We start from the raw sequence: 14,231 nt of genomic DNA, 5'->3' as shown, positions 1-14,231 counted from the left end.
AACTTTATAGCGTGAACGTTGGCGTCTTTTGTGTCATTGCCTCTTTCCACGAGCTTCGCTAGCCCTTGCATTTTCTGTGGCCTCGGTATCAGCGTTCAGATATCGTTCGCTCTGTGCAGCACATTTACTTGCATGCTCACGATATTTTGTCAACGTGTCTGATTCCAGCTTCTCTCGTTGAGGTATAATATTAGCAGAAGAACGTCTTGATGGTCAAGTTGGTGTTCGCTAACTGAGATGTTGTAGCTCTCAAGCACATTCACACAAGTAGAAACACAAGAATATGGTACAGGCGTCTATCCCATCTTCTTGTGTCTCTTCTTGTGTGAACCTTAACGAAAACCAACATGTGCTTCACCTCTAGAAGATGGAAGTTACCTAGTACATTATCAGGTCCACACGAAAGAGGCTCACGTAGTCTTCTCAACTATAGATATATGATCCGTCAAAAAAGGCATTCGTCGTCAACCAGCATAGATGGACAGCGCGCTCATCCAAACGCATTTCTGATAAGAGCGACACAACTCACTTTAGCACGATTCGCAACTCTCTGCGATACGTGAAGGGCGCGCTGCGCATTCCGCACCAGGTTCAATTCTAGTTGGGCGCAGTTATCTTGGTGAGGGCAGCTGCGGTGGCGCACGCGCTCTGAGCGGCTGCTGCTTGAAATACGGGGGCGTGCCTCACGGAGAGCATATGCAGTTCACTGCCCACGCAAGCAGCGTTACTGTCATGGCTCACGTCAATAGAAATATTTCGAAGTGTTCTCACATACAAGTTGGGAACGCTTATAAAGCGCTAATAAAGAACGGTGACGAGGACAGAGAGGAGAGTTCGCCCGCCGGCCTCGCTGGCCACCTCCACTGGCGTTCACACAACGGAATAGTCTGCAGGTTTGTTTTGTAATACACTGGTAGCACTGGTTAACATGAAGGTGAGCGTAGATTACATCTCATGAATCTGGGCGTAATCGATTGTGATGTCTATCAGTGATGTAGGTGTGTAGTTTGCAATAAATATACCACGATATCGCTCATGTATCGTTGCCCTAGCTGATCATAGCGTGCGCTGGAACTTTACACGTGACAGTAGAGACATGTGAATGTCTACCTGATGATATTCTGGCGCCAGCAAGCCGTCGTAATCTCGTAACCTTTTTTCCGCTCGTACACAGAATCGTTTATGCTGTTTAAACTTAAGTATGCACTGATTATCATTGGCATCTCGTGGTGCACCAGGTCCTCGGAAATCGGCGGCGCATCTTCTTCAGCAAAGCTGAAGAAAAAATCCAAGCACCCGCAGGATTCCACCGGAGGCCTCTCACCGAAGGATGAGGCGGACATGGCCGCACCTTACTCGCCGTCACTTGTAGTGTCTCTGGCCCCACCTCCCGCACAGGCGCTCGACCCTTCCAATTTGAGCGTGGGCACTGTCGAGCCACCAGGAGCGTGCAGCCCGCTGAGGTCACACCCGCCGCCTGCAGCGGTAAGCATCCCTGACTGCTTCCTGTTTAGTTAGTTCTCGTTTATACCATTTTCTATTTTTGGAGAAAAGTATCCCTGTTTCAATAGCGATTATATAGACACTCCTGTCGCATCGTCGCCGTTGCCTTGATGTTCCTCGTAACATAGCCCCGCCTGGCGTATATTATGTGTGCGAGTGAAAGCGTTCAAAGGCTGCCGACGGTCGCGTCTCCAGCAGTGATGGAGCGCCGGCCGTCCCCGTCGCGCGAAAGGCGCATGGCGAAGGGAGCTGGAGGTGGGGAAGCATGGCTCCGGCAGGTTATGCGTACTTTGTAGGCGAACAGAAGAAGGCTCATCCTCTTCTAGGTGTTGTGTTCTCATCACAATCTTTGGGTTGCGCCATAGACAGCACAAAACATTTCCCTAGCTGCAGCGGCCCCGTTTCCATAAATGAGTGACCTGTTAGCTTAACTTCTGAGCGCGTTCCTCTTTCTGGTTATCGCACTGATTGCTACTATCTTCCGGTGAAACTACTGCTTATTTTACTTTAACTGTAGTAGTATTGCTGGCTAGAAGTCCGTGTCTCCTTCTCAAGGCCACTCAAGAATTCTGGTTGACGTAACTCATCCATTTCCTTGGAATTCTGTGCTAGGAAGTACAACACAATTTGCAAGTACAATATAAAAGTATCGTATTCAAATAAAAACCATATCAAAGAACCATTTAGTACGTGCTTTAAAATCTTGACGTTCGGATTACGAATGTTGCAGCTCCATCCCCTCGTATCGTAGGTGTTCGGATGCATGTATACCCGCCATTACAGCATAGCGGAGTCGATGTTCGTAGATTTGTCGCTCAGCCTGCATCAAAGCGGAGCATGTTGTAATACAACAGTTAGAACGCACTATCCACCGGAAGATTCAAAGTCTAGTAGTAAACTGTGAATGTGGGATATCTTGTTATTTGATTTTTTATTGCAAGCACTGACAAGGTGTTCCCACTATTACGAACGATGCTCGTTTAGAGTTAGGTTGGAAAAGTTACCACTGACAGTGAGTGGAACATCGAATAATCTGTCGCCTTTATGATCTCGCTCGCCTATGCAATGTGCAATTTGCAGGGGTGGCGATACCGCTATCAGTTGAACTAGGCTTTCGCTTTCACATTCTTACTTCTGTTTTACTTCTTACTTATGTTTTCTTTTTTTGTTTCTTTTACTCATTTTCGTTGACTCGTAGAACAACATGACTTGTATAACAAACGTAACAGAGGACTGAAGTATGCTGTCACATTAATGTTTTGATGCGATTTCAGTTTGTTTCGTTTTAAACGTACCTGAAACGGTTGTCTTATCCTCTTTTTTTTTTCGAAATTACCCGCCGTAGTATCTAAGCACGTAAGTTGTCACTGCTAAACTCGATAGCATGGACTGGTTTTCCTACAACAGCCGCCATTCGATGCCGGTGAAATTCAAAGAGCACTTGTGTTGATAGATTTAGGTGCACGTTACAAAAAACTCAGGTGGTGGAAATTATTGTGGAGTCGTCCACTGCAGCATACCTTATAATCACATCGTTGTTTTGCCAATTAGTGCTCCAACAATTATTATTGCTATTTATTTTGAAAGTTCCGTTAGCTTTGAGGCTACAGCGCTGTCATATCACTAGAACCATGAAATAAACGACGAACTTAATGTCAACGCAGCCACGCGCAATAGGATTTTAGCCGCCTCCTAAACACTGTGTAGTGGCAGTGTGCTTACAGTCCGCTGTGGAAGAAGTACCTTCGTTGAGCACGATAAGCCGACAAGCTGAAGTATTGTAACCGGGACGTCGACCTCGTCACCCACTTAGTAAATAATAGTTTACTTGGCGCCTTCTCTTCGCACGAGTGGTTTTTATTGTTTAGTTGTCGACTGCGCAGCCTTCGTTAGCGACGGCAGCGCGTTGACAGCTCGGCTTACCGTGCAGTTTTCTACAACATATGCACGCGGGCATACATTTTCTAGGGTTGCATATTTGAAGAGAAAACATCGCTAGAAACAGGTTGAATGTGGATGTAGACCACACAACTTATTGATAAGTTGTCGAGATCGAATTGACGTGGCACTCAGTTTTGGCTATTCTTCGAGAGGAAGAAATACAAGGCACCAATCTCACGCTCCATGTTGGGTTAACTTGTGACATCCCCCTCCCCCCCCCTTTTTTCTTTTCTGTCAATTCAAGGGGTCCCTCATCACTTCCACTGGCAACACAAGGAGTCCACGAAACATTAATAGAACCACTGGTGCAATGCCTATTTTCGGTCACGACTGCCTCTGTAATACTGGTATTTTACTTTGTAATCACACTGTTTGCGATTTACATAGAGTTGCAGTGATACACTCTCCAACACCCTACTCGTGTTGAATATTAATTTCAAGGAGAGTCTTCGTGCGGACAAAAATTGATCTGTTTTTCAAGCAAATGAAGTGTCAATGCTGAAAAACAAAGATGTCACTCCTCGTTGTAGATGCCATCGTCTGGAACATATACAACGCATTTTATATTCGATTGTCGCATTTATGTTAGATTAGCGAGATGAGGTTCCTATAAAAAAGGGACGTAAATGTAGGACTTTACATTTGCGTCATGTCACATTGCTGTAAATAACTATAATTGCATCCATGTACATGTACGCAAGAACTCGAATCATAAAACGCATGACGAAATCGCGAGTACGATAAAACATGATAAAAATTTCGAAAGGTACGTACATAACAGACCTCACAATGTATGATCAACATTAACAATATTTTAGACAATTTTCAAACGGCGGCACGCGGATTGCACTGTTGAGTGCAGTCGCTTAGCCTTCATTGGTATAAACTGGTTGTGAGCGTGTTCAGAATACAAGCTCGTTAAAACATTTATCATATTGTGACACGTTCATTATCATTTTCAGGCCGAAGGCTCCAGGACTCCAGCAGAACCAGCTTTCAGAGAAGAGAAAAACGAGGCAAAGTAAGCTGCTAAAAAGCATGCCTTCACTGCAATGAGCCTTAGTGTAGTGCATAGGGACTACTACATTATTTAAGAGGCGACCAGAACGCCTCATATGGAGAGATATTCGTGGAATATCCCTGACCTGGCAGCGGGCACTTGGGTCTTACACTCTATGAAGAAAATGTGGCATTTGATTGTCTGTCCTCATGTACATAACTCTCACTTAAGAAACTCTCCTTGGAGGGACACTTTAATCCACTTTCGGAGCTTTCGTGAACGTCTCTTCCAAGAGACATATATGACATCTGAGTTCTTGGCGTGGCAAAGAAGGGGTCAATGGATTCCTTTTAAATGCAAAGCATTTCTTGGCGAACCAAAGGCACGTTGACAATTCCTATCTATCTATCTATCTATCTATCTATCTATCTATCTATCTATCTATCTATCTATCTATCTATCTATCTATCTATCTATCTATCTATCTATCTATCTATCTATCTATCTATCTATCTATCTATCTATCTATCTATCTATCTATCTATCTATCTATTAGCTGGCTGGCTAGCCAACTACCTCTGGATGTTCTCGTGGTCGTCTCAGCTTCGAGTCTACCAAAATTGGTAAGGAGGACACGTGTTCATGATGAACACGATTCACAGGTCATGGTATGAATAACGTCAATTGCCTACCGCGTACGGCGTACGTTGTGAACTTCTTTCCACCGGTCACGTCTGCACGTACCCGGATGCCGCAGGCCGTGGTAATCGGGTATGCGCCACAAGTTATTCCAGTCTGTACTGGGAGCACCGAGAATGCACTTTGGAAATCTAAACGCCAGAGCACGCCTTTGTCACGCAAAGGCCTGCATTGGTGTCGGCGGCGTTGTCGATAAGGGAAAAATCCCGACGGAAGCAAATAATAAAATTCACAGCTCGAGGTGGAAACGAACCCCGGCATTCTGCATGGCTGCCTACTATCCTACCACAGATCAATGAGAGTGCTTCAAGCTGCTTTGCAAGAAGACCCTACAGAAGCGTCATGTCGGGGTAATGCCAAATGTGGTGACAGTGTAGGCGATCCTGCTTTCATAGCAATGTGATAAGCATTAAGGACATACTCCTGTGGGTCAGCAAGGTATTAAGCGCTCCTCGAGTACTCCGACAACCGCTGCTTAATAACACCCAGATCATCGCATCGTAACGAGCACTATGTTAGTACGAAGGTGATGTCGACGCTGCAACATGAGTGACAGTGTTACGGCCGACTACAAGCAACCCTTTGAACTCCAGTATATTCGACGTGCCTGGTAATCCCACGATATTAACGCAACTCTACTCAGTTAGCGCAACGACGTCCATCCACCTCGCAACGCTTGTCGCAATGAAAAAAAAAGCGGCAGAAATTTTTACTTTCTGACTGGTTCACATGAAACTGATTCCCACAATGCGTGGGATCTACCAAATTTTCGTTTGGGAGATCCCACGCATTGATTACTCTAACGTAAATTGGTCCATCTCATAAATTTCGAAAAAAAATACTCTGACTCAAGCTGAAGGCTGCTTGCAAGAAAACCTCAGTTATTTTTTTAACTTTGAATATTTCCTAAAAATTCGCACTCTCACGCGGCTGTTTTGGGAATTGTTCAAATATTTCTACAAAAATGTTTCGTGCACTATATGTATATTCACCCAAAAAGCTGTACATTGGTTAAACATTGCTTAAGTAATATATTGTTTTCCTGCATGAAAATTATTTGAGGTAATTTAAATTCTGTTTTAAAGTACTCAGCAGTGCAATAACTGCGTTATTGAAACAAATTTCACGCCCGCCGCGGTGGTCTATTGGCTATGGTGCTCGACTGCTGACCCGAAGGTCACATTATCGAATCCCAGCCGCGGCGCACGCATTTTCGGTGGAGCCGAGAATGCTTCAGGGCCGTGTACTTAGATTTAGGTGCTCGTTGAAGGGCCCCAGGTAATCGAAATTAACGGAGCCACCCATTACGGTGCACTTCATAATCATATCGTGGTTTTGGGAGTTGAACTGCTACGATTAAACATATTTCACACGTAAGACAACACACGATGTATGACCGCCATCAATGTACTAGTTGTTAACATCTGAAGAAGTCGCGGGGAATATGAGGCGGGCGTGTGATTAGAATAACATTTCTCTTGAAAATTTAAAATCTTTTGTTATAAAACCGTTTGCGAGGAAACGCTGGACAAGTGTCCTGAAAACAGGGTTATTGGTTTCTTTCAATAAACATTTACAGCTGAGATGTTATACTCTAGATTCCAGCACATGGCTATGTGCGTAGGTCGAGCGCCAAGACGAAAAAAATTCGGCAGATCCCACGTACCGCGGGAATCGATCTTGTGCGAAGCATGTGCCTGGCAGGTGATTGTGACGTAATTTTTGTTACTGAGCGAGACGCTACAAAATGAAGCTAAAGATCTGTATAAAGTATATACGCAAACATATGTGCTGAACAGCTGCATATGTGATATTTAACCAGTTGTTTACACTTGGGTAACGCTGCCAACGGCAACGTGGGTATTACCAACACCAGAAACGGTAAGCTGATATGTAGTGCTTATATTTGTCCGTAATGATGGATAATGCAGGCACGTTTCACGAACCCTTATGCATGTGTGGGAGCGGTTCATGGTAGTTCTTGAACAAGGTCATCATCAGCGTGGTCAGTGAGCACCAGCAGCTGGTCATGACTTGTTATTGGACGCGGTCGTGATCGCGGTGACGATGGGTCCATTTTTAGTTAAGTATGAGGTATAGTACAGTTGTTGGAAATCGTGGATGCCTCGGTCATTTCGTCGACAAATTGTATGTCGATAGAGCCGGCGACATGTCGGATCCTGAAGTCACCCTTCGCGTTGGTGAGGTATAGGGCGTCGAGGCTGGTAGGCCTGGATAGTGCTACGTAGACCAACATCAGAGGATGGCGCTTTTCGTATTCGTAGACTACATGGGCGCATGTGGCCTACGTAGCCTAGTCTGCAAAGAGGCTGTCAATCAATCTGGCATCATCCTCGGTCAACATGAGGCCATCGCCCAGCCTCGTAAGAAATGAAGAGGACGCTGCGTTGTTCTGGCGCACTAAGTGCACTTTACGGTGCGATGATGTGAATATCACAAGCAACTTTCGTTAATGTATTCCTCCGGGTTCGCGTAATGCTTCAATATAGCTTGCTGAATCATAGGAATACAAATGTAATGTTTATTAGGCTACTATAAAAGCGGAACCAACACTGGAACCACGGACGTTAATTTGATATGACGCCTGTATCGTAGGTATCATGTAGTGTTTATTGCTTTCTTGCAAAATTTGATCGCCAGCACCATAAACACAATTGACGCTGCACCGACATTACGCTTGCATAGCCTGTTTTCCCAAACCAGTTTATAGACCTGGCGTGGCTCTGTGGTAGAATATCTGATTGCCACGCAGAAGGCTTGGGTTCGATTCCTGCTGGGATTCCAATTTTATTCTTTCCATTTGTCGGGTCAACGCTGCCGATGTCGGTTTTTCTTAACGCTCTCGCATTAAGTTATCAGTGTCTGTTCTCGCCGTTCCCGGTTAGATATAAACTGTCAATCACCTGTGGCGCATACCCGTACATCACGGCCCGTGGTAAACGGGTATGTGCCACACGTGTCTTGAGGAAAGGGTTTGAGGACGTACGCGACAGGAGTTTCACGTTATTCATGTCATGACCCGACAGTCATATTCCTCAAATCCCCTCACCCATGCCAATTTTGGTCTACAGCAAGTCGAGGAGGCGATCATGGGAGCACCCAGACGTAGGCGGCTAGACAGATAGATAGATAGATAGATAGATAGATACGTAGACAGAAACGCTCAAAGTGCCAAACGTTCGCTAAGAATTGCTTCGCATTTAATAACAACAGCTGTGGCCGTCTCGCCATTAGCTGCTGTGGAGGAGCCCCTGTCGCGGCTGCTCTCCGACGTTAAACGGCGGAGTACTAGTGGTGGAATAAAAATATTAACTAGGGTAGCAGTTTGGGCTTGTTGGTTTGGCATAACACAGGTTGAAAGCGCAAAAGACGAAGACAGACAAGAGGCTTGACACACACGAGCGCTGTATTAGAAATGAATGAATGTGACCTTTATTGAAATAAAAGGACGACTCTTGCTCGCTGTTGGGGATAAGGTGGGAAAGGGGATAAGGGGATTAAAGGGTGATGAGCATCTTCACGTCACGTCCTCGCACGAGTCAGTCGACCTCTCCTACACCACTCGAAACAGGCCACTTTGACTACCGTATATTGCGAGAGCTTTTTGGGCTTCATGGTCAGACTCTATTAAGTTACGTAGAGCTGTCATGTCGGCGTGCAGCAGGTGTTCAATGCGACGCCTGCCTTTTGAGAAAGCTGCGCATGTCCAAATGAGATGTTCTAAATCTGCTCGGCACAGCGTCTGACAGTGTGTGCATCGCGTAGAAATATTTTCACTCGAAGGTCGGGTAGCTTGCTGCCATTTGTCTAGTATGTGTGGTGTGTATGCAGAGTAAATAAAGTTCACTAGGGTAGCAGTTTGGGCTTCTTGGTTTGGCATGACACAGGTTTAAAGCGCAAAAGACGAAGACAGAGAAGATATGAAGTCAGCTTCGCACTAGCCGTGCCAAGACTGAAGGAAGGCGGAAGCTGGGCAGCCTTCTGTGTTTCTCTTTCTTTATATCTTCCTTTCGTCCTCTCTTTCTTTCTTTTTATCTCATCTCTCTTCATTTCTCTTTCTTTCTTTCTTTCTCTCTCTCTCTGTGTTTTTCGCTTTTTTGTTCTTTCCCTTTCTTCCCTTTATTTCTCTCTCTCTCGATTTCCCATTTCCTCATTCTTTATATCTCTCCCTTTGTTTCGTTCACTTTCTTCGCTTTGGCTCCATGTATTTCTATCTTTCTCTTTCTTTCCGAAGCTGTGCTTTATTGTCTCTCCTCCTCCTTTCGCTCCTCCTCAGCTTCACTTCCCTTGCCCACCCGCTTGCTATACTATATTACACAATGCTATGCTACGCTCTGCTAGTGTGCCTGGATAGCCGAGTGGCTACGACGTTCGAATTCGGATCGTGGGTACGTGGATATCGAATCCGGACTCGCCAAGAAATCTCTTTCGCAAAGAATTTATCCTGCTGATGGTTTCTATCCCTTACTTTCTTTCTGTTTCTTTCTCTCTTTCTCTCGCTATACGTTCTCTCGCCCATCATAGTTATTGTATCCCACGCCGGACATATCAGCGCACTTGTTCTGGGAACGAAGCAGAAGATGAAGAGCACGAAGAGGACCAAAGCAGCCGGCGTACGTGTTTGGGCAGTGAGCCGAAGGTGAAGGCCGATCATGATGATGATAGTTTTCTGGTGACTCCGCTCGGCCTGAAGGAAAGCTTATAACAGTTCCGCCGTAAAAGCGCCCTGCAGGACAACGTGTAAAGCCGACATTGAGAACTTTACACATCAGGATCAGGAAGTGTTTGCTTTCAGGAAAATTTGATGCGAGATGTGGTTTCTCCACGTGCTCTTTAAAGGGCCGGTAAAGATGCTGACTAACGATAGAAAAGAGACGCCAAGCCGATGCCGCCCAAAAACAGCGTATGTGGAGAAGGCCGCTGTTTACAATAACCTAATAAACAAGTACACCGGGCTAGTTGATACAGATCCATCTTCGGAGGAAGCGCAAAACTACACACAGGGACAGCAGGGATGAAAGACACTACACAAGCGCTTAACTGCAACTAAGCTTTTATTTGGATAAAATAATGAAAGGTAAAATAATGAAGAAAAAACAAACAAAGAAGCCCACGTGTCATGCCAGTCATCACTCATCCATTATTGCCTAACACACGATCCAAAAAAACGAAGTTCTTTCTGTGTAAGCAAGATAGACGGCGCGCTTACAAAATGATAATCGTCCCGTTTCATTTCTGCAGCTGCTGCTATCAATCTCGTTAGCATATCACTGTGGCGATACCAAATGCAAGTGTTATCAAAGTACGTTTAGAATAACTTCTTATGCTTATGCATCCATAAACTCATATTTAGCACCCGTTAGCTCCGCTGGTCATCCTTCACCTCGTGGAATGGTGCTGAGATTTACAAAAAGTGACGAAAACGCTAAACTCGAGCTACTGTAATAAATAAGGATGCTGTTCTAGTGGTTGAGCAGTAACTACCGCTAATAACAATTCCCGCAAGTTTAAGCAATATCATTGCAACAGCATCATTAACGAAAAATGCATTATGTGCTGTGGGAGCCGAAGCTCGTGACTAAATTATAATGCCGCAATCTGCGGTGCTGAATAATTTCCGTATTTGAATTTTGAAAATGCTGGAAGCAATATCAGCGTTCATGTGAAGCCGAACGCATTGTTGCAAATAAAATAATGCACATTATCTGCAAGAATGACAGGCCCGTCGAATAACATCATTGTCTAGATTGTGTAGAATCCTGTAAGATACTCATACACAGCCGTCAAACGCTCCCTCGCGTCGCCGTCACGTCGAAAAAAGGAAAACTAAACGAAGAAAGAGAAAAACGGATCGGTGCACAAATAGGTGACGGTGGCGGTAACGTCGACAATAGAACGTTTTTGTGCAGTGTTGACTGACTGGTCCATCGGCGCCAAAACCTAGAGAACGGAAATCAGCAGTATGCATTAAATAAGTTAAATAACTTCTTGCCCGTGTAATCATTGCGTAACTAAGGAGCTGTATGGTACACCACAAACACGACGTTGATATTATTTCAGCGCACCAAACTATAGGGTATTCATCATGTCGGTTGCCGTGACACCCACATATCTGCTTCCGTCATGCTGAGCGGTTTTACGATGCTATTGTTGCTTTGCAAGAGAGTGACGACACACGACGCTCGGTGACGAAGGAATATGTGGTTGTGAAACATGTACAGGCAGAGCACTGAGTGAAGACATCTGATTAGTCCAATGTGGAAGGACGGAAACGTAGAGCACCGCTTTACGTCCTTATCAACCTGTTTTTCAGGATAAAACGACTACGAAATCCTCCCCCTTACGAAAAGCAGTGCCGTGACCATGACGCGACGGAGCGTTCCGACGGCTGTGTGAATGCGGCACTTAGCTGGAAATTAGCTGTCATACCATCATTCTTTCTGCTTTTGTCCCAAATGTTCGAGTAGAACCTCGCAACAACTGTGCGCAACAACGTCGGCTAACAATTAATACTTATCTGTGCGCAGGATCGTCCTGCCCATAATTCTGGCCGTGGCTATTGTAGCCATCCTTGGGGCCATCATCTTTACGGCCGTGGTCCGTGGACACCACGCTTTCAAGCACTCGTACTTAAGAAACCCCGCAGATGCAAACAGCACTGATGCGCCAGTCAGGAGGAACGCTCCTTCCCTCGCTCTCGGAGCCGCGACTGGCGAAAACAGACAAGCTGCTCCGAAGAAAGAATCGGGCCAAAGTTGAAGATTCTAGGGGCAGCGGGCAGGTGACTGTGCGTTGCTGATAGTTCTTCGACGCTTGGAGGTATTTTCCCCAGATATCTGAAGAAAATTGCCTGCTCGGAAATAAATATCGGTTTAAGCAAGATTTTCTTGGTTATCCTTCTTCCAGAACCTACAAGTACGCACCGCTAAACGCGTCACAGTGTAATGCTTTCTTCTTAAAGAAGCCGCTGGCTCAAATTACCGAAAGGAATATAATATTTTATTAGTTCACGTACATACGCATCATTTGAACATTTGAGGAAACAGCTCCGGCGTAGCCATCGGACGTGTTGCGATTGCGTTACAATTCACCTTCGCCTTCACCGTGACTATAGAGATCACTCCACATAGGAGTTGGAGCTTGCACCTTGTATAACATTCGCTAAAACGGCGTGTCTCCGACTCGTTCCAGTAAAACAGCATTGTCCTCTCTGCACATTGACCCCTTTCATTCTTCAAATGCCCAGTCATGGCCTGGAAACTCTCCAAGTTCTAGAAATTGATCCAAAGCGTGAAAAGATAAACCGTGGCGCGCTCGAGCTTCAGATACCTGGAGCGCATGTACCGACCTCTGTATTAGGTTATGTGGAGACCACCAGCCCTGCTTTCGCACTTTCACTTAGAGACGCCCTCGTCGGCGTCCAATTTCAAGTCGGAAAGATTATCCGGATAACAGACCACTGATAAACCTATTTACATACTACTACTCTTGAATGAAGCATATTGCTGATTTTATCTGGTGTTCTTGCCTGTTACTGTTTCACTAACCGTCTATTAAATGTTTTTATTTCTGCTGACTCGTACTTGTGAGCATTCTATTGATATCGTTATCTTTCGTGGCATCATCTTTCCTTCTTTTCGTGTCTTTACTTCACAATATGCGGCGTAGAGGCAATGCAACAGCTCGTGATGCCTTCTGCTATCTCGCGCTGTTTCGTTTCGCGGCGAATAGTTCGAGGAATTTACGAATTCCTGTTGTAATGTTATTTATCGGCGGCATCACTGTGGCTCTGTGGGTCACAGTGACGTCGCGCATCAAAAATATTTTTCCTTGCGAAATAAAAGAAAGTCCTCTTGGAGAAATCATGTGGTTATACTATACCATACACGGCTATATGCTTGCTCTCTATCTTTTCCATCTCCTTTTGTGTATGTTTCTCTTATCTTTGTCTATTTTTTCTCTGTCATTCTATCTTTTCCTCTCCTTTTCCCTTTCCTTTCTTTCTATTCGTCTTTTTCGCTCTATCTCTCTCTCTGTACTTCTCTCGCCTTCTATCTTTTCTGCCTTTTTTTCCCTCTCTTTCTCTGTCTTTCTCTGATTTTCATTTCCTTTCTCTCAATTTCTCTTTATCTATTTCTTTCTCTCTCTCTTCCTCTGCACTCGTTCTCCCGCCTTCTATATCTTTCTCTGTTTCTTCTCTTGCTGTCTATTTCTCTCTTTGTCTTTCTATCTCCATCCTACCCTATTCTGTTCCCCCTCACTCTCTCTTCCATTCCCATCCCCCGCGAGAGTTTCGGTTAAGGTGTCCTCACTGAGAGACAGTTACGTGCACTCCTCCCCATCTTTCCTACCGTCTTCCTCCTTCTTTCCTGTTTGAAGAAATAAAGAATGACTACCTTTTTCTGTACACTTTCTTCCGCCCATGAGAGTTATGCAATTCTCCGCCGGATATTTCGGCGCACGTGTTCTTGGAGCAAAGAAAAGATGAAGATGAAGAGGAAGATGAAAAAAAGGACGAAGAGAGCGCGTGCCGGTTCATGATGATGACAGCTTTCGGATTCAGCAGATACATTACGCGAGCACGGCATAAACAACTCCGCTGTGAAACGAAAATGTTTGTTTCAGAATACATTCGACATAACTGGTGGTTTTCACAAACTGAGCACGACAATGAATTCTACCGTATTAGTTTGTTTCTTTACTCATTAATGTGGGTCATTCCCACGCTGGGAGATTGGCGACGACTTTGTCACGATAAAAAAATAAATAACACAAAAATAAAAGGGATACAAAAAGAATTACTGCACTTGTTGTGCAATGAGCAAGCAGACCAGAGAGCTTTGCTGACCTGAACAGAACAACTTTGAAAGGATGTAATAAATTTTACCACATTTTTAATACTTTACCAAATACTTGGAAAAGTCTATCTTAGGATGGTATGCGTTTAGTAGCTTGAATAAAATTGGAAATCGCATCATAAGCATTCCTGTGGCAATATCCCACAACCCAAACACAAAAATTGATAATAACAGCGCCCTTTTTCTTCGACTGGATTGGTGTACGCTTC

This window comes from Rhipicephalus sanguineus, chromosome 11 (assembly GCF_013339695.2).
Source record: "Rhipicephalus sanguineus isolate Rsan-2018 chromosome 11, BIME_Rsan_1.4, whole genome shotgun sequence".
NCBI classification, from domain to species: domain Eukaryota; kingdom Metazoa; phylum Arthropoda; class Arachnida; order Ixodida; family Ixodidae; genus Rhipicephalus; species Rhipicephalus sanguineus.
Note: the sequence above shows the minus strand (reverse complement) of the source record.